Source organism: Watersipora subatra, chromosome 9 (assembly GCF_963576615.1).
Source record: "Watersipora subatra chromosome 9, tzWatSuba1.1, whole genome shotgun sequence".
Classification (NCBI taxonomy): Eukaryota; Metazoa; Bryozoa; class Gymnolaemata; order Cheilostomatida; family Watersiporidae; genus Watersipora; species Watersipora subatra.
Window position 1 is genome coordinate 8,998,203 of NC_088716.1, and position 23,335 is coordinate 9,021,537.

A 23,335-nucleotide genomic window follows, 5' to 3' on the forward strand; every position below is an offset into this window, starting at 1 on the left:
TATTTAGTCAAACTTTTAAAATGTGACATTACAAATGTTATATTACCAGCTCTAATTTTCGGCTTTTCTTCGTAGTGATCGCTAAGACCTATTAAATTTAAAACTTTTACACATGGACTGTTGTATTATCTTGAGCAGGAGTTGCATAAATGGTTCCCTCTTCGTTCGGTCAGACAAAGCATCTCACAAAAACAGTCCAATATCTCATTTTTACATTTGTACCAGTTCTAAAAGGTACCAATGTTGTCGCATTCAAAGGTTAAGGTCGGATGGATAGCTTCGGTTACAACAGTAACCTTTTTATACACAAACTTCTATGTAATCATTTTTATTATTGGAGCAGCATATGACAGAATAAATAATATATGATTCTGGTAAAAGAGCATTAGACCTTTTAGTTTATACGTATCTTTCTGAGCTGAGTTAAAGCATGAGTTATTTGTCTAGCTTTTATACAATAAATGTCAATATAATAAAGCTATTTAGTGTATGCTAAAAATGCTCTAGTGAATTTGTCAATCGAGAAGGTACTCTGCTGATCCTGTATCACTGAAATTATTTCCGCTAAGCCAGTCTTATTGTTTGACTCGCTGTATGAAAATTCAGCAAAAAAGAGAAGCCAGCTTTTCAAATCGTAGCGAAGGTATTGCTTCTTTACTAGAGATTGTTTGTTTGTTTTATTTCATCAAAAAAAATGAAAACAGAAAAAAGAAAAAAAAAGAAATAATGATGAGGCCCAAACTGCGCAGTAGCATTGCTAGTCAAGGCGCTGGGCCACAAGTTAACAGCAAGCAGCCAGAAACTATTTAGTCATCGCTCAACAGGTACAGCTTGATGGCACGTCTAAAAGTGGGCATACTCACAACCCTACGTAGTTCATCAGGCAGAGCGTTCCATTGTGCCGACTGCTGGTATGACATTCTGCGATGACCCGAAGCAGATTTAGAGGGAGGGAGATTACCATTGATGCTAGTAAAAGTTGTGAAAGTGTTCATCCTTTTTTCAAACTGATAAGATGTAAAGACTAAAGCAGTTATTTTTCTTGCCATGCGCAAACCTAACAGATCTTTAAACCACTAATTTTTTTTACTTTTCATTTTGCAGTTGAAAAACCTCCTACAGATTATGAAAAACCTCCTACAGATTATGAAAAACCTCCTACAGATTATGAAAAACCTCCTACAGATTATGAAAAACCTCCTACAGATTATGAAAAACCAAACTACAGTAGACTCTCCTACAACGTAAATAATCTGTCCCGGGGATGTTTATGTAATGGAGATTTTACATTATATGTACAGTAAAATACATGTAGATTATCTGATCCGCTCTAAAATCTTCCCCAATTGACATAATTATTTAGTTTTTCAAAAAAGAAAAAAACTAGACTTAACTTTTCAATCAAATGGTTTTACAATAGCTAGTATTATTGGTTTCATTGTTTGCATTGACAACTTTTCCCCTTCATGATTACTGTAATTTTGCTATAAGTTGAGGGCACTGCTTTCAATGTCAATTTACATTGGTCTTTTCATTTTTATAGCAAGCAAAGTCTATTTTGTAAAAGAAAAATTGTAAAAATATTTTGTATGTCTAAAATAAAGTAAAACAAAATATATCTATAGTTTACTTTGCGTTGATGGGTGTTCGACACTAAGATAAAATATAGCTTTTGACGAAACTACAACTCGTGACATTCAGTGGTATACCGCGTAGTGTCTGCGCCAATCAATCGTCTTCGAGTATTTCCGAATAATTGCTTTGCTACATATTTTCTGTGTTTTATCGACACACTTGACAATCTCTCTCAGCGAACTAAATTGCAGAGTACTCATATATATTTATGAATTGAGATGACTGCATACGTTGTGTTCTTTCCCACATGAGGCAAAAAAGAAAGCGATATTTTAAGGCTACTTACGAGATTTTCCTTATTCAAATCGAATTTAAAAAATTGTGGCAACGTGACACTTTACGTTAGGTGGAATTTTTTACATAGTACGAAGCAAAAACTAAAGGGATTTACGTTATCAAAGGTATACATTATAGGAGCGACTACTGTATTACTAAATATATTGCTCACAGCTGGAATCATCAGTGTTTCCTTGATCTGTTGACTACGTAATTCATGATACGGCTATGGTTTTTCCTTCATCTGTTGAGGTTACGTAATTCATGTTACATTCATGGTTTTTCCTTGAGCTGGAAAAAGTAAGTTATATATAATAGATATCTGATTTATCCAAAAATAAAACCTATTATTATTTGTTCAGCTAGAGTTCCTTGTGAAGAATTATTACGAGTTTGAGGATAACCAGGTGTGAGTTAGGTCTTGTTACAATACTTCACAAAAATTTGCTTGTCCAGTATGATAATGCTGGATTACAAACATAGGGAAAATTAAGTTAGCTGCATATTCACTGAAAGTCCCTAAAAGTCTTTTCAGTTTCCTTATTTTGTTTGTCAAAGAATGCTTATATCAAAAGCTGTAATAGTTTTGCAACTGCACTTATCACCATATAATGGACTATTTATGAAGTCAGTTTTCCCATATATTGAACTATGATTGATCGTGATTAATTTCTTGGGAATTTGAGTTTGCTTAATATGTAGACAAGTGCATAGGCTGAGTTTCATTGTTAATTCCGCTTGGGTGAGTAGGGATAAGCTGAATGTCTCCCGATCAATGCAGACTTTGATTGGAGAGCATTATCCAATCACGAAATGCTGTTATTCTATTTTATGCTCAACACTTTCCTTTTATTATTCACCACATTGAGATGGAATAAACACCATCACCATCAACCAACTACCATCGCCCTCTACGTATGGATTCAAATGCTCTGAGATCTGCTTCATCTGTTAGTCCTGGCATATGTGAGATCGAATATTTCTAATAAAAATACATTTTAATCTATTCCGCAGACCGAAATTCTATGATAAATAAAGCAGATATTGCCACATAGCATCAAAAAAAATGTATTATATAAACAAAATGTCAAAAATGATTAATTTAAAGAGTGAAGCTGTAATAGATAAAAGAATTAGTTCTTGTTACTTCAGCTTAGAGAGAGAAAGGTGAAGGTTTAGCCTTGGTGATGCTGTTAGTATAAAGAAGTGGAGGGGTGATTGTAGCTATGTAGCTACAATACATAGCTATCATAGCTTTGTACTTAGCTATGCACGTGTTACTTTTCAGTTAAACTTTGATATTTTCCTTTCAGTTTTCACCTTTTGGGATTTTTACATTCATTAATGGAACTGCAACACTCTGAAATTGTGACCGGCATTGGAAATTAATTTTAGTGAGTCAATTATTTGCTTGAATATTACATGGTATCGGAGACAATTTAAGTCACGAAGATTGCGAGTAGAGGTTCTACAAGACCTTCGTTAACTTTATATGTATACTTTTTGGAATCTGACTTTTTAGATCACATATTTATCTTTCGCTTTGTCTACACAAGAGGCTTTTTTATACTTGTATACTTATAAAATACATTATTATATAAAATTATATTAAAATATATTATTTAGTCTCATACTCTTTTCATACTAATGTGTTTAAAATATTTAAAAGTTCATTAAAAGTTTTACATCAATGACGGCAAGGAACATCGTAGTTTTGAAATTCTATCATTGTTGGTTCACAAGAGGAATGGCTAAAAGCTGACTCACTAAAGTCTGTGTTTTTAGCTGTTTAGTAAGGCTTTCTGACAGATACAGCAAGCATTTTGTCGCTGCCAGGGCAGTGTATCTATGCTCAGCTCACAAACACAGAAATCATCGTAACTGTTGCAAGGGCAGTAAATCTCTGATATGCGTAGAGCCGAACGAATGCTTATCCCAGGCCCTATTCCATAATTTATTGGTCGTTGTATTTTAGCATTCGTATCCCTTTGGGATAAATAGAAAACATTAAGTTTGCTGGTGCTTTTAATTAGCTGGCTAGTTAATCAGTTCTTAAAGATGAAATTACACAACATTTTAGTAGATGTTATCCGAAAGTATCGGTATTTTTCTATCGATTGTGAATGTTTTTGATGTTTGAGGTGATCTGACTGCCAAGATGTTTCAAGATTGAAAACGATAAAACTTTGTCGTGATTAAAAGGCACAGAAGATGTGCGAAATGATGTCACTAGTTGCTATAGTTGATATCGGTTGAAGTATTCAAGTTGAAGCATTAACCATCTATTATTACAGTCTCTTTGCAACTACTGAGTGTTTTAATCGCAATCAAGTTTTATCAATTATAATCTTGAAACATCCTGGCAGTCAGATCACTTTAAACATCAACACAAATAGCAAATGATAAAAAATATCGATACTTTCTAATAAAATTTACAAAAGATTTTGTTTAAGTTCATTATTAATTCTGCTAGAATGGTAACAACACCTACTTTCTGTTCAACTGAACAATGGTGGCAGCTGATGCCTCTGGTTATCATAACACTGTGCTACACCAACTCATCAAAATTATATATTCTGTATCAGTACCGGAAGTGATCAGTAAGAGTTCCGTGACCTTGAATCATACGGGAATGTTCCAGTCGTCACCAGATAAACATTTTGAATGATTGAGTCACTATATGGGACAAAGCAATGTCCATTCATGTGAACTGCTGATTGTGAATCATTGAAATCCCTATTGCAAATCAATACTCTATTGAAAAGCCTTTCAATAGAGTATTGATCATGCGGCTTTTCAAGCAATGTCAGGTAACTACCGCAAAACCTTTATTTGAATGCCGCAAAACCTTTATTTGAATGCCGCTATAAGGAAGGGTTGATAAATACACCGCCATTCATATGGAGGCTTTATGGTATTTACTAAGGCTACACTCGTGTGTCGTGTTGACAAATAGATTAGCGCCAGTTATGATAAGCTTATGGGGTCCCGGTCTGATTCTCCGGTGCCATCATTGAAGTATCATCAGGATGTCTATGTTTTAACATGGATCATCAGCGATTTGTAATAGGAATAGTGTCTATGTAGCCATTTGTATTGTGGCGTAGCTTGTAACAACTACGTCACATTTTAGCCGTTTTGGAAAACGAATCCAAACTACGGCGGTCTCGTGTGGCTGCGATTTTCTGTTCGTTTTTGAGCTTTTAAGAGCTTTTAATCACATTCCCACATATTTGGCACCTACTACACAACAGAGTAAGACATGGCGAATCTTTTGATACCAAATAACTGTAATGTGAATTTTATTGCAAGTCAACCTTTATAACTGAAATTTAACTTCCCAAAATCCTGAGCAGCTAGTTGAAAAATTGAACGCCACCCTTTTATTGAAGGCCACGTCTAATTGAACGCCAATATGAAAGAAGGGTTGAAAATAGAACGTCATGGCGCTCAAATGAAGGTTTTACAGTATTAATTTTTTGAAGTCCTAATAATAAATATATGGCTAATGATAGAATAGTAAGAATAGCTCACCGTGTTCTTTCTGCACTTTTTACATCTGAGAGCATCAACCGGATCCTTACAATCCTGCTCAGATAGATCATTAGGGTTCGTGATCAGCTCAACCACGTTAATCCTCCTATAAGAACATAAGGTTGTGTTATACAGGGGGAGACAATGTTAGTATTGAGTGTCATCTAATGTCAACCAATAAGAACAGTTAAATATGAGGTACCCACCTTCCTGGTTGAGTGGTTGAATCAGTGACACCAGCTGTGACTGATTGGTCATCATTTCTTGCTACTTCATAAGGTCCTGCAGGCTCCTTTTACAAGACTTGCACATGCTGGGCATTTTGCAGGAAGATTCCCTTTGCTGCAGTCCTGACAGAGGCGGTAACATCCACAAGGAAGGACAACGGCTCCAGACTGCAACAAAAAACATCCATTAGTCAAGAATAGACTATAACTATATAAAATTACATGTAAAAAATATTACACATACGGTTATCAACAGTCAAATCAATAAATCAAACTGGTCAATAATGAAATCGATGTGAAATGTAAACCATCGACTCATTGAAACCCTAATTTAATAAATACAGTGAAGTCAGCGTTATTAAAACTTGAAGGTAACAAGTCAAATAGTTAATTCAAATTAGTCAAACTATTTACAATTTTAAGTGATATAGAGGGATAGGAACCTAAAAAATGTTTGAATTAAACATAAATTCAAATTATCAAAATCCGAATCATTCAGACTCCGCTGTATATGGCTAATAATAGAATAGTAAGAATAGCTCACCGTGTTCTTCCTGCACTTTTTACATCTGAGAGCATCAACCAGGTCCTTACATTCCTGCTCAGATAGATCATTAGGGTTAGTGATCAGCTCAACCACGTTTATCCTCCTATAAGAATATAAGGTTGTGTTATACGGAGGGAGACAATGTTAGTATTGAGTGTCATCTAATGGCAACCAATAAGAACAGTTAAATATGAGATACCCACCTTTTTGGTTGAGTGATTGAATCAGTGACACCAGTTGTCACTGATTGGTCATCCTTACTACTTGCTCCTCCCTCTGCAAAGAATCACAGCAAAGGCTTCAGTAAGTTTACTAGTTCAGCTCTTGCATTATTGAATCTCCACCAGCATACAGTCATATCTCAACATACGGGTGTTACAACATATGGGAAATTTGAGATGCGAAGAAAATTCTGGGCAAATCTTTGTCTTGAGATAGAATACAACTTTGAGATGCGAGCATACAAGACAGATCTTGATGCGGTCGATAGGTGGCCAAGTATGTGAAAGGCTGCTTATGACAACCACATCCTTTGGCCAGTTTCACCAGATCAGTTTGAAAAAGTTGTATAAAAGGCTGGCTAAAAGCTGGGCAAAAAGAGCCTAACGCATAGAAAAAGAGAAAAAGACAATTGAAAATGGAAAAAATATTAGAATTAAGTAATGTAAGATTAAAACTTACTCTAAGTGTGTGTGTACATGTATAGTAAGCCAAGTCTATTCAAATTAATTTTAAAGTTTACGCTGTGCTAAGCAGTGTCACACAGGTGTAATGTACCAAATGTGTCGCTGTCAAGTCTCTATCACACCGCTGTTAGCAGTTACTGTCTACTGTTTATCTCGGAGGTGACAACTCCATACAATACTGTACATAATAATGTGACATTATATTACAGATCCTAACCACTGGATAGGTATTTGTTAGTCTGTAAGTGTAAAGGTGCAAACACACTTGGTGATATCTAAAACTCACACATGCAAAGCGATAAGGCTAGACATTCTCTATCACAACTTTATCGCTAGCGAGATATATTTCGATTGGTTGGTTTTTCCCAGAATGCAATTTTATGTCGGGTAATCATTTCTTATCGATGTTCACCAACGCACAGCAGCAACATTTTGCTATTTAGTTACGATTGAAACATTATCAGAATGAACACTGAATTGTTCATAAACTTAATATAAGCACTCCCAGTCCTGTACGGCATAACACACAAAAGTTACAAAAAACCACTTGAAAACATTTGGAGTCAATCGTTGTGCAGGTTGACCATAGTGACAATGGTAAATATTAAAAAAATTAAAAATAAAAACTGCTATAGAGTAAACCACATATAAAAGTTGTAAAATATTACTGTTAAAAATACAAGAACCATTGTTTTCTTGTAGTGTACAATCCATGAAAGTGAGACAGGCCTACTAATAAAAGCGGAAGTTGTTTACGTCGTTGCCTAGACGGCGCCATATTGACTCAGATTTATTAATAACTCCAAAGAAACTAATGATTTAAAATTATATTAGCAGTTTGGGAGCCCACGATTATCATTTGCTGGTGAATCGCTCAATTGTGTTAAGGCACACGCCACTGATATCTCCGCGCTCCTCATGACGCGCTAAAATACTCATGCGATAAAATCACTTAGTATGTTTGGACCTTACGTGATGAAATCAAACAATTAAAAACATGTTTTGCATTGTAATAACTTTTTTGTGGTGATTTTTCAAAGGGAATGAATTAGTTTGCACATACATGTAGTTATTTTATGAAAAATTTGAATTGAAATACGAAAAAGTTGACACAAGAGCTCAGTCTAGGAATGCACTAAGCTCGTATGTCATGGTGACTGTACTTAGTTCCTCAAGTTCCTCGTATACTGTCACAATGAAGTGAGTTACACATTCTAGTATGACAGAAACCATTTAACCATTTTGGATAGATCATTAAGGGAAGATTTCTCTTTAATCAGGAGTTATTTCCTCATGAAATGATTTATGATCGACAAGGTTACAAAAGAGTCTTAGTGCATGTCAATACCAAAGTTTTCTTCGATAATCTACATGACAATTTACCAGCGATTCTAGACAGCCCTATCCCTTGGAAGTCTAGACAGCATAAAGATGACATGGAAAGACAACTCATGCACACAACACACAGGCACACATACTACTTCCTACATATAGATTGCAAAAGTTTCTTGTAGGAAACTAGTTTGTGTCAAATCTTCCTTTTTTTAGCTACTATGACCATCACAACAAACAGTTTTGTTTAGTTTCTTGCAGTATTTATAACAGTAGTAGGTATAAATTCAGGGCTGTTTTGGACGTCTCATATAGAAAAGAATAATATTAATTGATTTCGTAAATCAAATGAAAGGTTTTTACTTTAGCGCGTCTGAATATGCAAACCAACTGAACACCAGATAATATCAGAAATGAACCTGTAATTTGTTATCTTAAGACAAATATTATAGTAGTTTTCACGTAAATAGGGTTACACTCAATCTTCCGGCAAACATGTCAAAAGAGCCCAGCAATGCATCAGCAATATTCTAATATTAGTAGTCCCTAGGTTTACTTTTGGCCTTATGGGTTAATAAAGCTGATATTTACATGAGAATAATATATTCTTTTGCTACTAAATCTCTAAATGTTGATGTAAGACCAGGAGTTGAAGTAAACTGATACACAACTCACCAAGAAAAGAAACATCTCCCTTGTTGTAAAGCAGAGTTTCTGATAAAGCAACATCATCAGGAGCCATCCGTAGCCGGGCAGTTTTGATGAAAGCCAATCCCTTTGTTTGTTGAACAAAAGTACAGCCTGGATACCACCTTAAAAACAAACATAAGTGCTACTAAATACTGCAATACAATTTGTTTTGTAAAAGGAGTTAGCCAAAATTGTAATGAAAATTACCAAGGGAGGAACTGAGAAATTGTACACATACCTTGCATGAGCTGCCCACGGATCAGCTTCCCTTTTCCACATCTCAAAGCCTCCACCACACCAAAAACACTTCACTTTGTCTTCGATGCCTTCATACAGAAAGCCAGCTTCACAAAGCTTGTCTGCAAGTAGTATAGTGAGAGCAGATCTACACACACTAGGCGGAGCTTAGGGAGCAGGAAGTGACATCACATCAGGATCTGTTTGATTGACAGTTGGGGGGCGGAGCTAGGCGGTGTTGAGTCATGGTGTGAGTCATGGCGATCTGTGTGATTCGTGGTGCGAGTGAGTAATGGTGTGAGTTGGTTGGTGACGTCGCGGTGGTGGTGGTGTCGGTGGCCGAGTGGTGAGTCGGGCCGCGAGACGATTCGCGGTTGTATTTGGGATTATCGGATTTCGTTGGCGTCCGGTAGAGGTCGCTCTTCCGTGCCGTTTCGGGGATTGACGGAGAGCTCAGTGGCGACGGGTTGACGGACGGTGGCGGATGGATTTCGAGATCGTCGGAGCTTGTATGTATTTTCTTTTTTCCGATCCCGAATGAGAATGATGTGTCTGCGAACGAATATTCATTTTGATTGTAAACTTCATAAATTCTGAAATTATCCATCGCTGTTATGGTTCCACTACTTTTTTAAAGATAATGTATAAATTGATGAAGTATTATTAGTTAGTGTTGATTGTTACTGGAGCTTCTGAGGAGTCAACTTCCAATAGTATGAATATCGACATTATTTCTGAAAGAACTTCCCAATTGAATATGAAACAAAGAGACTATAGAAGACCAACCAAGTCTAGATTGAACAGAACTACGTCATTACGAAGATCATCAAGAAAAAGTTCGGTAGTAAAGCGGTTATTCGAATCCAAGGAAAATTATATGGAAGGAGATGAGAAAATTACGTCACCTATTGCAACAGTTTTTAAAACCGAGGAAATGCAAGAACCATGGAAATGGATTGATCTAAAAGTTTTGGATATTCCAGCTTCGTTAGAAGTAATACAAGCAAATAAGTCTGAAGAAAATGACAATTGTGAGATTGCGTTGCAATTCTTCGTTGAACGTAAGGGAGAGCGTGTGGTATTATGTTCGATCATCGAACCTCAAAAGTATAACATTCCCTCATCATTTCAATGGTTGACACCAGCTCTCATGATATTGGATCGAAGTGAGATTTACATGAACTCTAAGTCTTCATCAAGATTAAAACTTTTCAGAATTGACGGAGCATGCAATCTGAAGGAATTCAGAGAGAAATTAAACAAAGATTATAAACTCTGTATATCAAGACAGTAATGAGTTAAGGAAATGATATTATGATTAAATTTTATATAGTTTATTTGATGATATATCATAGGGATTTAAACTTACTATCAATGGATATGTTATTGAATAAAAGTTTTGTATATAAAAATGTTAAAACATAATATAAAAAAGACTATTGAATTTCATTCAATCCCAATTTTCTTCTTCTTCTTTCATTGTCGAATGAGAATGAACTGTCTACAATCAAAACATACATTATTTTTAGTGAGATATAGTAAAAGTAAGACATACAATCAGATTAGATGTACATATACTTATTATCTGTACTTTAATAACACTCCTGATGATCTCTTACTACACTTTATAATAATTGTACATATACTTATTCTCTGTACTTTATTAACACTCCTGATGATCTCTGACAGCACTTTATAATAATTGTACATATACTTATTCTCTGTACTTTATTAACACTCTTGATGATCTTTTACAGCACTTTATAATAATTGTACATATACTTATTCTCTGTACTTTATTAATACTCCTGATGATCTCTTACAGCACTTTATAATAATTGTACACATACTTATTCTCAGTACTTTATTAACACTCCTGATGATCTTTTACAGCACTTTAGAATAATTGTACACATACTTATTCTCTGTACTTTATTAACACTCTTGATGATCTCTTACTACACTTTATAATAATTGTACACATACTTATTCTCTGTATTTTATTAACACTCTTGATGGACTTTTACTACACTTTATAATAATTGTACACATACTTATTCTCTGTACTTTTTACCACACCTGATGATCTCTTACAGCACTTTATAATAATTGTACATATACTTATTCTCAGTACTTTATTAACACTCTTGATGATCTCTTACAGCACTTTATAATAATTGTACATATACTTATTCTCAGTACTTTATTAACACTCTTGATGATCTCTTACAGCACTTTATAATAATTGTACACATACTTATTCTCAGTACTTTATTAACACTTTTGATGATCTCTTACAGCACTTTATAATAATTGTACATATACTTATTCTCAGTACTTTATTAACACTCTTGATGATCTTTTACAGCACTTTATAATAATTGTACACATACTTATTCTCTGTATTTTATTAACACTCTTGATGGTCTTTTACTACACTTTATAATAATTGTACACATACTTATTCTCTGTACTTTTTTACCACACCTGATGATCTCTTACACCACTTTAGAATAATTGTACACATACTTATTCTCTGTACTTTATTAACACTCTTGATGATCTCTTACTACACTTTATAATAATTGTACACATACTTATTCTCTGTATTTTATTAACACTCTTGATGGACTTTTACTACACTTTATAATAATTGTACACATACTTATTCTCTGTACTTTTTTACCACACCTGATGATCTCTTACAGCACTTTATAATAATTGTACATATACTTATTCTCAGTACTTTATTAACACTCTTGATGATCTCTTACAGCACTTTATAATAATTGTACATATACTTATTCTCAGTACTTTATTAACACTCTTGATGATCTCTTACTACACTTTATAATAATTGTACACATACTTATTCTCTGTATTTTATTAACACTCTTGATGGTCTTTTACTACACTTTATAATAATTGTACACATACTTATTATCTGTACTTTTTTACCACACCTGATGATCTCTTACAGCACTTTATAATAATTGTACATATACTTATTCTCAGTACTTTATTAACACTCCTGATGATCTCTTAATACACTTTATAATAATTGTACATATACTTATTCTCTGTACTTTATTAACACTCTTGATGATCTCTTACTACACTTTATAATAATTGTACATATACTTATTCTCTGTACTTTATTAACACTCCTGATGATCTCTTACAGCACTTTATAATAATTGTACATATACTTATTCTCAGTACTTTATTAACACTCTTGATGATCTCTTACAGTACTTTATAATAATTGTACATATACTTATTCTCTGTACTTTATTAACACTCCTGATGATCTCTTACAGCACTTTATAATAATTGTACATATACTTATTCTCTGTACTTTATTAACACTCTTGATGATCTCTTAATACACTTTATAATAATTGTACATATACTTATTCTCTGTACTTTATTAACACTCTTGATGATCTCTTACTACACTTTATAATAATTGTACATATACTTATTCTCAGTACTTGATTAACACTCCTGATGATCTCTTACAGCACTTTATAATAATTGTACATATACTTATTCTCAGTGCTTTATTAACACTCTTGATGATCTCTTACAGCACTTTATAATAATTGTACATATACTTAATATCTGTACTTTATTAACACTCTTGATGAACTCTTACAGCACTTTATAATAATTGTACATATACTTATTATCTGTACTTTGTTAACACACCTGATGATCTCTTACAACACTTTATAATAATTGTACATATACTTATTCTCTGTACTTTATTAACACTCTTGATGATCTCTTACAGCACTTTATAATAATTGTACATATACTTAATATCTGTACTTTATTAACACTCTTGATGAACTCTTACAGAACTTTATAATAATTGTACATATACTTATTATCTGTACTTTAATAACACTCCTGATGATCTCTTACTACACTTTATAATAATTGTACATATACTTATTCTCTGTACTTTATTAACAATCCTGATGATCTCTGACAGCACTTTATAATAATTGTACATATACTTATTCTCTGTACTTTATTAACACTCTTGATGATCTCTTACAGCACTTTATAATAATTGTACATATACTTATTCTCTGTACTTTATTAATACTCCTGATGTTCTCTTACAACACTTTATAATAATTGTACACATACTTATTCTCAGTACTTTATTAACACTCCTGATGATCTTTTACAGCACTTTAGAATAATTGTACACATACTTATTCTCTGTACTTTATTAACACTCTTGATGATCTCTTACTACACTTTATAATAATTGTACACATACTTATTCTCTGTATTTTATTAACACTCTTGATGGTCTTTTACTACACTTTATAATAATTGTACACATACTTATTATCTGTACTTTTTTACCACACCTGATGATCTCTTACAGCACTTTATAATAATTGTACATATACTTATTCTCAGTACTTTATTAACACTCTTGATGATCTCTTACAGCACTTTATAATAATTGTACATATACTTATTCTCTGTATTTTATTAACACTCTTGATGGTCTTTTACTACACTTTATAATAATTGTACACATACTTATTATCTGTACTTTTTTACCACACCTGATGATCTCTTACAGCACTTTATAATAATTGTACATATACTTATTCTCAGTACTTTATTAACACTCTTGATGATCTCTTACAGCACTTTATAATAATTGTACATATACTTATTCTCTGTACTTTATTAACACTCTTGATGAACTCTTACAGAACTTTATAATAATTGTACATATACTTATTATCTGTACTTTAATAACACTCCTGATGATCTCTTACTACACTTTATAATAATTGTACATATACTTATTCTCTGTACTTTATTAACAATCCTGATGATCTCTGACAGCACTTTATAATAATTGTACATATACTTATTCTCTGTACTTTATTAACACTCTTGATGATCTCTTACAGCACTTTATAATAATTGTACATATACTTATTCTCTGTACTTTATTAATACTCCTGATGTTCTCTTACAGCACTTTATAATAATTGTACACATACTTATTCTCAGTACTTTATTAACACTCCTGATGATCTTTTACAGCACTTTAGAATAATTGATAAAAGCTACTGAAGATACAATAAACAAAGCTAGGATTGTGCTAGTCCATGTTGATATACAAGTGAGCAGTGATTATAAATGTATATATAATATTAAAATGTGAGTAAGATAAAAACTACTAAAGATACAATAAGCAAAACTAGGATTGTGCTAGGCCATGTTGATATACAAGTGAGCAATGATTATAAATGTATATATAATAATAAAATGTGAGTAAGATAAAAGCTAGGGTTGTGCTAGTCCATGTTAATATACAAGTGAGCAGTGATTATAAATGTATATATAATAATAAAATGTGAGTAAGATAAAAGTTACTGAAGATACAATAAACAGAGCTAGGATTGTGCTAGTCTATGTTAATATACAAGTGAGCAGCGAATATAAATGAATATATAATAATAAAACGTGAGTAAGATAAAAGATACTGAAGATACAATAAAACAAAGCTAGGATTGTGCTAGACCCTGTTGATGTACAAGTGAGCAATGATTTTAAATGTATATATAATAAAATGTGAGTAAGATAAAAGCTACTGAAGATACAATAAACAAAGTTAGGATTGTGCTAGGCCATGTTAATATACAAGTGAGCAGTGATTATAAATGTATATATAATAATAAAATGTGAGTAAGATAAAATCTACTAAAGGTACAATAAGCAAAACTAGGATTGTGCTAGGCCATGCTGATATACAAGTGAGCAATGATTATAAATGTATATACAATAATAAAATGTGAGTAAGATAAAAGCTACTGAAGATACAATCAAAGCTAGGATTGTACTAGTCCATGATGATATACAAGGGAGCAGTGATTATAAATATATATAATAATAAAATGTGAGTAAGATAAAAGCTACTGAAGATACAATAAACAAAAACTAGGATTGTACTAGTCTATGTTGGTGTACAAGTGAGCAATGATTATAAATGTATATATAATAATAAAATGTGAGTAAGATAAAAGCTACTGAAGATACAATAAACAAAGCTAGGACTGTGCTAGTCCATGTTAATATACAAGTGAGCAGTGATTATAATTATATATAATAATAAAATGTATTATTATATATACTCACATTACTCACTCTCATTTTATTATTATATATATATTTATAATCACTGCTCACTTGTATATTAACATGGACTAGTACAGTCCTAGCTTTGTTTATTGTATCTTCAGTAGCTTTTATCTTACTCTCATTTTATTATTATATATACATTTATAATCATTGCCCACTTGTACATCAACATAGACTAGTACAATCCTGCTTTGATTATTGTATCTTCAGTAGCTTTTATCTTACTCACGATTTATTATATATATATATTTATAATCACTGCTCCCTTGTATATCAACATGGACTAGCACAATCCTAGCTTTGTTTATTGTATCTTCAGTAGCTTTTATCTTACTCACATTTTATTATTATATATACATTTATAATCACTGCTCACTTGTATATTAACTCTTTCGCTACCACGTTAATTGTTGACCAAACGATTATTCTGCCCAAGTTAATTCAAACGGATTTTCTAAAAAATCCGACATACCGTTAGTATTTAAGCAATATCTCAAAAAATGAAAACATATATTGTTTTACTTTTGAATGTATCTTATTCAGAACAAAATTCTCCACAAGATAGGTGTAAAATTGTTTAGCAACTCTTACTCTCACAAAATTCCTGACGCTTTTCTTTGCGTTGAACAAACTCGGTGTGTTTCTTATTGTCATGACGATAACGGTCTGGTTTTACCGTTTTTGAAAAAATAATTAGAAATGGAAATGTTGAACCAAAAATTTAGTTGCACGTCATTGGCAACAAGGTTGTTTCATTGGAAACAATTATTTCAACAACATGTGGAGATTACTGTCTTCTCTTTGCAATATTTTGGAGCAGAGGATGTTCAATAGAAGATTTTCTAACAGTTATGCTAAAAATTTCTGAAACAGATACACGAGATCATGTAGTTCGAAAAACTATACTAGATAGATATGATTGGTATGGAAAAATTAGTAAAAGTCTTAATAACGAAGAAAATGAAGGTGTTGACAATGTACATATTCAAGGAACTTCCCAAATTGTTAAATTACTAGAAGATCTGACATAAATTTTTTTCTATATCTTACAATTGAATATACATATATACTTTATATCGAAATAAAGTTGGTAACAAATACAACCGAATATTATTTACCTTTTTTGTTGAATATGTGTGTAGTTAATGCTGTAGAACGTATATTATGAATAACGTACAATAGTACATGTGAATAAGGAATACAATACAAGAGCATTAGAAAAACGTGTAACGCATCCTCGAGGATAAAAACAGAACTGCGTGCGCATGCACTAACCGGAAACGGCAAAGCCAATGATTCAATAACGTAACATTTTTGATATAAGTTTTATATATTGATATACTCACACTGAGTTGGAGCTATCCTCAAAATAATCCACATATTAATCCATGTATGCCCCTTTACTAGTTCATCATCTTCATCTATTTACTGGTCGAGAAACTGTTATGGAATGGTTAAGCCAAACCAAACAGGAGAATTCCATAGGTAAACCTAGGAAAACAATCAAGTCGAATGCCAAGGCGCTTGTCCACACAACAGCCCCTGAAAACAGCGACACTCAACGAACTTAATCGCGAGTAGCCGGCTAACAGAATTCTAGCTGAAGCATACAAGCCTTATGGTATCAACACTCGATCGACTCAAATTCTCAAATATAAGTAGGTATCAAGAGATGGTTAATGAGGCAGAATATTCCATCAGATTATGCAACGCTTATATAGTGAATTGAAGAATGATGGGTGTGTCCAAAGGAATTAATGAAGCGAAAATAGTAAACAGATTTTCGCGAAATTGAATTTCGCGAAATTACACATTATATATATTATATAGTCAACTTTCGCGAAAGTGAATTTCGCGAAAGTGAATTTCGCGAAATTGGATTTCGCGAAATTGGATTTCGCGAAATTACACATATATATTATATAGTCAACTTTCGCGAAATTGAATTTCGCGAAAGTGAATTTCGCAAAATTGGATTTCGCGAAATTGGATTTCGCGAAATTACACATATATATTATATAGTCAACTTTCGCGAAATTGAATTTCGCGAAAGTGAATTTCGCGAAATTGGATTTCGCGAAATTGGATTTCGCGAAATTACACATATATATTATATAGTCAACTTTCGCGAAATTGAATTTCGCGAAAGTGAATTTCGCGAAAACTGTTTATATATATCATTAGATCACAAAATTATTGAACCGCGACAACACTTCTACTTGTTATAAATCCTTCGAGCGAATATGCCTTTTCAATTCAGTTCATAACTTCACAATGAGTACCAGAGACAACAGAAAAAGGAAATTTCAAGAACGATTACATTGTGTAGATAAATGTGTGAAGCGATGGGGTTACTGCTCTCATGGAATGGAAATAAGCGTTCGGAAGCGAAAAGCTTGTCGATTTCTCTTACGTGAAAAGTTCTATCAAGATCTCAACGAAAGATTACGGTTTACAGTAAGTACTACAAATTCAATCGAGATGTTATGTAGGAATGATACAATGAATCTTCTCTTCTGAGTAGTAACTATGTGTTCTAGGCTGATTGTATTCATTGCAATTGCAAACTCCAATATCTTAGCAAAGTGTATGTTATATCCCTACTCAGATTAAAACAGATTATTTTAACTGAATATCCTCCTCTGTCTGTGTGTCCTAGTCTGACTATGTGATGTAACATATTTGTTTTTCTTATTGTCTGTATGTCCTACTCTAGCTGATTGCATATCCTATTCTGTCTGCATTACATCTTGCATATCATTCTATGATTCGATGACTAATGCAATTGAAATTTACAATTTAAGTTGGAGTCCATTGTGAATGTAGAGTCTACTATCTCAGCAAGGATATAGTAAACCATCCTGACTGTAATCATTGCAATTGCAGGCTCCCGTATCTCAACAGGAAGATTCCATTCAGAAAAAGGATGGATCTTCTTCTTCTTCAGTAAGTATTACATTATATTTGATTTTTAGTTTGAATGAATGATCTAATCTGATTGTATGTCTTACTTTTAGTATATCTCACTAAAAATAATGTATGTTTTGATTGTAGACAGTTCATTCTCATTCGACAATGAAAGAAGAAGAAGAAAATTGGGATTGAATGAAATTCAATAGTCTTTTTTATATTATGTTTTAGCATTTTTATATACAAAACTTTTATTCAATAACATATCCATTGATAGTAAGTTTAAATCCCTATGATATATCATCAAATAAACTATATAAAATTTAATCATAATATCATTTCCTTAACTCATTACTGTCTTGATATACAGAGTTTATAATCTTTGTTTTAATTTCTCTCTGAATTCCTTCAGATTGCATGCTCCGTCAATTCTGAAAAGTTTTAATCCTGATGAAGACTTAGAGGCGATAGATAATTTCAGAATTTATGAAGTTTACAATCAAAATGAATATTCGTTCGCAGACACATCATTCTCATTCGGGATCGGAAAAAAGAAAATACATACAAGCTCCGACGATCTCGAAATCCATCCGCCACCGTCCGTCAACCCGTCGCCACCGAGCTCTCCGTCAATCCCCGAAACGGCACGGAAGAGCGACCTCTACCGGACGCCAACGAAATCCGATAATCCCAAATACAACCGCGAATCGTCTCGCGGCCCGACTCACCACTCGGCCACCGACACCACCACCACCGCGACGTCACCAACCAACTCACACCATTACTCACTCGCACCACGAATCACACAGATCGCCATGACTCACACCATGACTCAACACCGCCTAGCTCCGCCCCCCAACTGTCAATCAAACAGATCCTGATGTGATGTCACTTCCTGCTCCCTAAGCTCCGCCTAGTGTGTGTAGATCTGCTCTCACTATACTACTTCTGCAGCTATTGGGTTACCGCTAGGGTATCGTAGGTATGTATCCATTCTCTTACTGCAGACACCCATAGCTGGATCCTTGGGTTTGACCGTGTTGATATTCAAGTCACCAACAGTAGCTGGTTAGATAAAACGGAGTAGAGACGGATACAGCTGGTGTCACATGATGCTTAGTAGTGTGTTTCACATGACACAGATAGAGTATTTCCAGGGTAAGTGATTGGATAAATCAATTAAAAAGTTATGTATGTAAGGAAATGTCTGTATCAACCTGTTAAGTTGCTCCATCAACCACCTAACCCTACACATATCCTGATAGACAACAAGCTGTATAGACTATATAGTATGAATCTATAATATGCCTTCTTTGTAAGACTATATAGTACCAGATGTAAAACTGCCATTTTGAGAGATGTTGATGTTCGATAAAATATGCTACACTGTGCAAACAATCTCTACTTATCATGCCAGTAAACACCAGGTTTATATATAGCATTACAAATAATGAGAGGGCCAAAGACTAACTAATGTTACCAAAACAAAACTGATTTGCAACAACAACCATCTCTTTTATGTTATGCCAAGGCAATGAACTGTAACAGAACTGTTGGTCAACAAATACTCACTTTGATCATCCCTGACAGAGCTACTCAGTTGACTTGTCATGAGGTCTTTAGGAAGTCCACAGTTACTTATAGGGATGTTCTGACATGGCTTGTCTACAACATGATAATCAACATGTTATATTATGCCTGAGAGTGTTGCTTGGTAGACTGAAATCGTTTGGCAATAAAAAGGCACTGATAAATACTTGTGCTAATAACACCTAGCCTTATAATAGCATTCTAAGCAGTTGACTTGTCATGAGGTCGTTAGTAAGTCCACAGTTACTTATAGGGATGTTCTGACATGGCTTGTCTACAACATGTTTATCAACATGCTATGTTATGTCTGAGAGTATTGGTTGGTAGATTGTACTCCAGTCATATGATAATAACAAAATGGTGATATTTATTTGGGTTATAAATTTCTACTATTATTCACTACTTATTTACACATTTTGGCTATGTTTAGAAGTAACATTAGACATACTAAGGAGACAAAATGCTTCACTATTAATATTAAAATCTGGGTACACTGAACTTTTTATTAATTGTAGAAATAGTAACTCCTCAAAGTTTCCTAGAGTAGGACTAAATTTAACTAACTGGGATCATCTTATCAAACTATCCAAGTTGCTAATAGTAGAAATACAATATTCATCACATGCAACTCACTTTGAACCATTTTGCAGTAGTTGAAGAAGTTTTTATGCTGATACTTGGGCACATCTCCTCTCTCCCAGTTCCTGACGATTCCACCACAGAAAGCGCACTGCACTCTGTCCGCTACACCGGTGTAGTAAAACCCTTCCTTAGCACAGTCATTAGCTTTGACTATTGTTTCTATTGGCCAGTGAGCAGCAAAGGTTCACTGCCTCTCCCTTTCTGAGACCATGAGAGACTCTTTCTCTTCCTGACTTAGTTTTAGGAAAGCGTACAGAAACTCCTTGTCTGACATGCGATCTATATTAAAGAGAACAAGAAAGACTTGCGCGCTCATGTTGATTACAAGCTAGTAGTACTTGTGGAATGGAAAAACAAAACGTGATGGAATAGAAATCTATAAACATTATACAAATGACAATATAGATAAAGACTGGGAGCTGGTGGACTTGATAGGGTCAACACGCACGCACGCACACACACACTTTAAAGATTAACCCTCTTGGTGACAGATGCTAAGTTTAAGTTCTGACTGGCAAAAATTGTTTATAAAACTTTTAAAGGTCTAATTCAGAATGGCAGAATGTATGTAACCGGATTTACCACAACAAAGCTTCTTGCAATATCATAAGCTATTTGAAGATTAGTGTACACGACTAGATTGTTAGTGCAAAAGAAATAAACAGGTAACCTGGTAACCTCTGGTAAACATTAACCTTTTATAACAGACACATAGAAATGTACACATTGTGTTTCACAGACATTCACTCTATAGAAACAACACTTAAACTGTTTCTTGACTCTATGAAAATAATTACAGCCAAAACAATATAATTGACACATGAAATCAAGTTTAGTTTTTAGTAGTCTTTTGATAACTGATGTTAAAGGTTTATCTTAACAGACCTATCTGGTTAGATTATTGTAAGATGAATGCCAGCATCTTAAAAAATTTAATGGTATCAGAAGTTGATGAAACTTTTAGGAAAGATGATTGCTTTTTTTATTTCATCTTTTTATTTCTCATTTATTTCATTTTAATGCTACAATCTTATACTGTTCAAGAAGTGTTCGCTTGTTTCACACGAATGCATTCACACCTATACCATAATTATAACCAAACAGTACTAATTTTGCTAGATTTAGTATCTGTGATGGAAACTAGTTTAGAAGTATCATTGTTGCCTCTGGCAGCACATGGACTTCTAGCAGAAAAAAAGGATGACAGATGAAATACTTTCTTATCTGCTTGTTATTAACTATGACTCTACTGGTTATTTTAAGCATTACCTTATGTTTATGGTTACTATAACTAAAAGTTTTTACTCTAGACCCTACTGGTTATTTTAGCCGATATTAGGTTATAATAGCCGATATCAACTATAGCAACTTGGGATGTAATTTCACACATGTTCTAACTGCTATCAAGTTTGGTCAATTTTAATCTTGAAACTTCCTGACAGTCAAATCATCTCGAGCATAAAGAAAATTGCAAATGACAAAAACATATTGATACTTTCTGATAAAATCTATTAAAATTTTGTGTAAGTACATCTTTAGAAATTTAACTTTTATTTCCTAATTTATCTTCACTTTACTCACCAAATTGCTCCTTCCTATCTTTTGGAATACCAGGTGGTGGGCCAAACCTTCCTGGTATCCAGTCATATCCTGGTACATACTCAGCAGCTTGTCTGAGTCGGTCCGCATCTAATGCGTCGAAGCTTCTCACAGGCATCTGGATGATTTGTGAAGGCTGAAGTAGCAATAAATGAACATCTGTTGAAAGCATTTTCAAATAGCTAGGAAATTTTGTTCATGAATGTGCACATTATAAATAGTGGCAAACTTTTTTTTCAGTGTTTTAAGTACAAAATACATGAAGAAATTGAATAAAACTTGATAAGTTAACACTATTAGATCAATATGTTACAATAAACCAGTATGTATAAACGCATGCACGTATGCGCATATATATGTGACTATACACAATTCCCTTGCTTATATATTGTTGTATTTATGTATTGTTGTATGACATTATTGTATTAAGTATAAGCTAATCAGGTTTTCTGGAGTACAGCGTGATGACATGTGGAAATTTTTGAAGCTGACAGTAGTTGAAAGTATAATACAAACCAAACTTTAGATTATTTATACATAGCAATAATATTTATAAACATATATAGGAAATAAAAGGAAAAGTTATAGCAAAAAATCTGCTAACCTACCTCCAACTTGTCATAGATCTCTAAATAAATATGCATTGAGAATTAAAGGAGTATCTCTAGCATCTAGTATCTCTAACCTACGACGATTTTATAGCCTGCATTGCAGCTTTCAAACTTTTTACTTCATTTTAAATTTCGTTATAGCTGAAAATCATGTTTTTGAAATAGCTGTATATTAGCGATGTTCCCACAAACGTAAATGTCAAGAGATTAGTTGATAGGTAGGAAACTTAGCAGTTACAATACATTCCTATAGCATATATTATCTCTCACTAACGGAAACAAGTATGCATCAACAACCATTGCTTACATGCTGCATACGTGTACAATATTCTTATAATTTGATTGTGGAGTTGGGAATTATCTACTCAGTCCATAGCAACACTATAGTAGGAACACAACTCCTATTCAGTCCATCCATTTATATACAAGTAGAAGTACATGTATGTATTTACTTCATTTATGTAGAAGTAGCTCAATTATAGTTATATTCATTCTATGTCTAGCACCTAAGGAAGCAGCATCGGTTAATTGTATACTAATAGTTGATAGATCAACATGTATATTGTATCATAAGATCTTACGTCTAGACTGCTATTCTAACCCCAACCCAAACTTTAGGGAGTTGGTTGGAGG

The 23,335-nt window shown here is 33.4% G+C and overlaps 2 pseudogenes; one reads left to right on the top strand and one right to left on the bottom strand.

Annotated features, from left to right (window-relative positions):
• LOC137404761 (two pore channel protein 2-like) overlaps positions 1-23,335 on the top strand; it is a 272,314-nt pseudogene that overhangs the window by 3,501 nt on the left and 245,478 nt on the right.
• On the bottom strand, positions 807-22,735 carry LOC137404034 (baculoviral IAP repeat-containing protein 7-B-like; annotated as a pseudogene).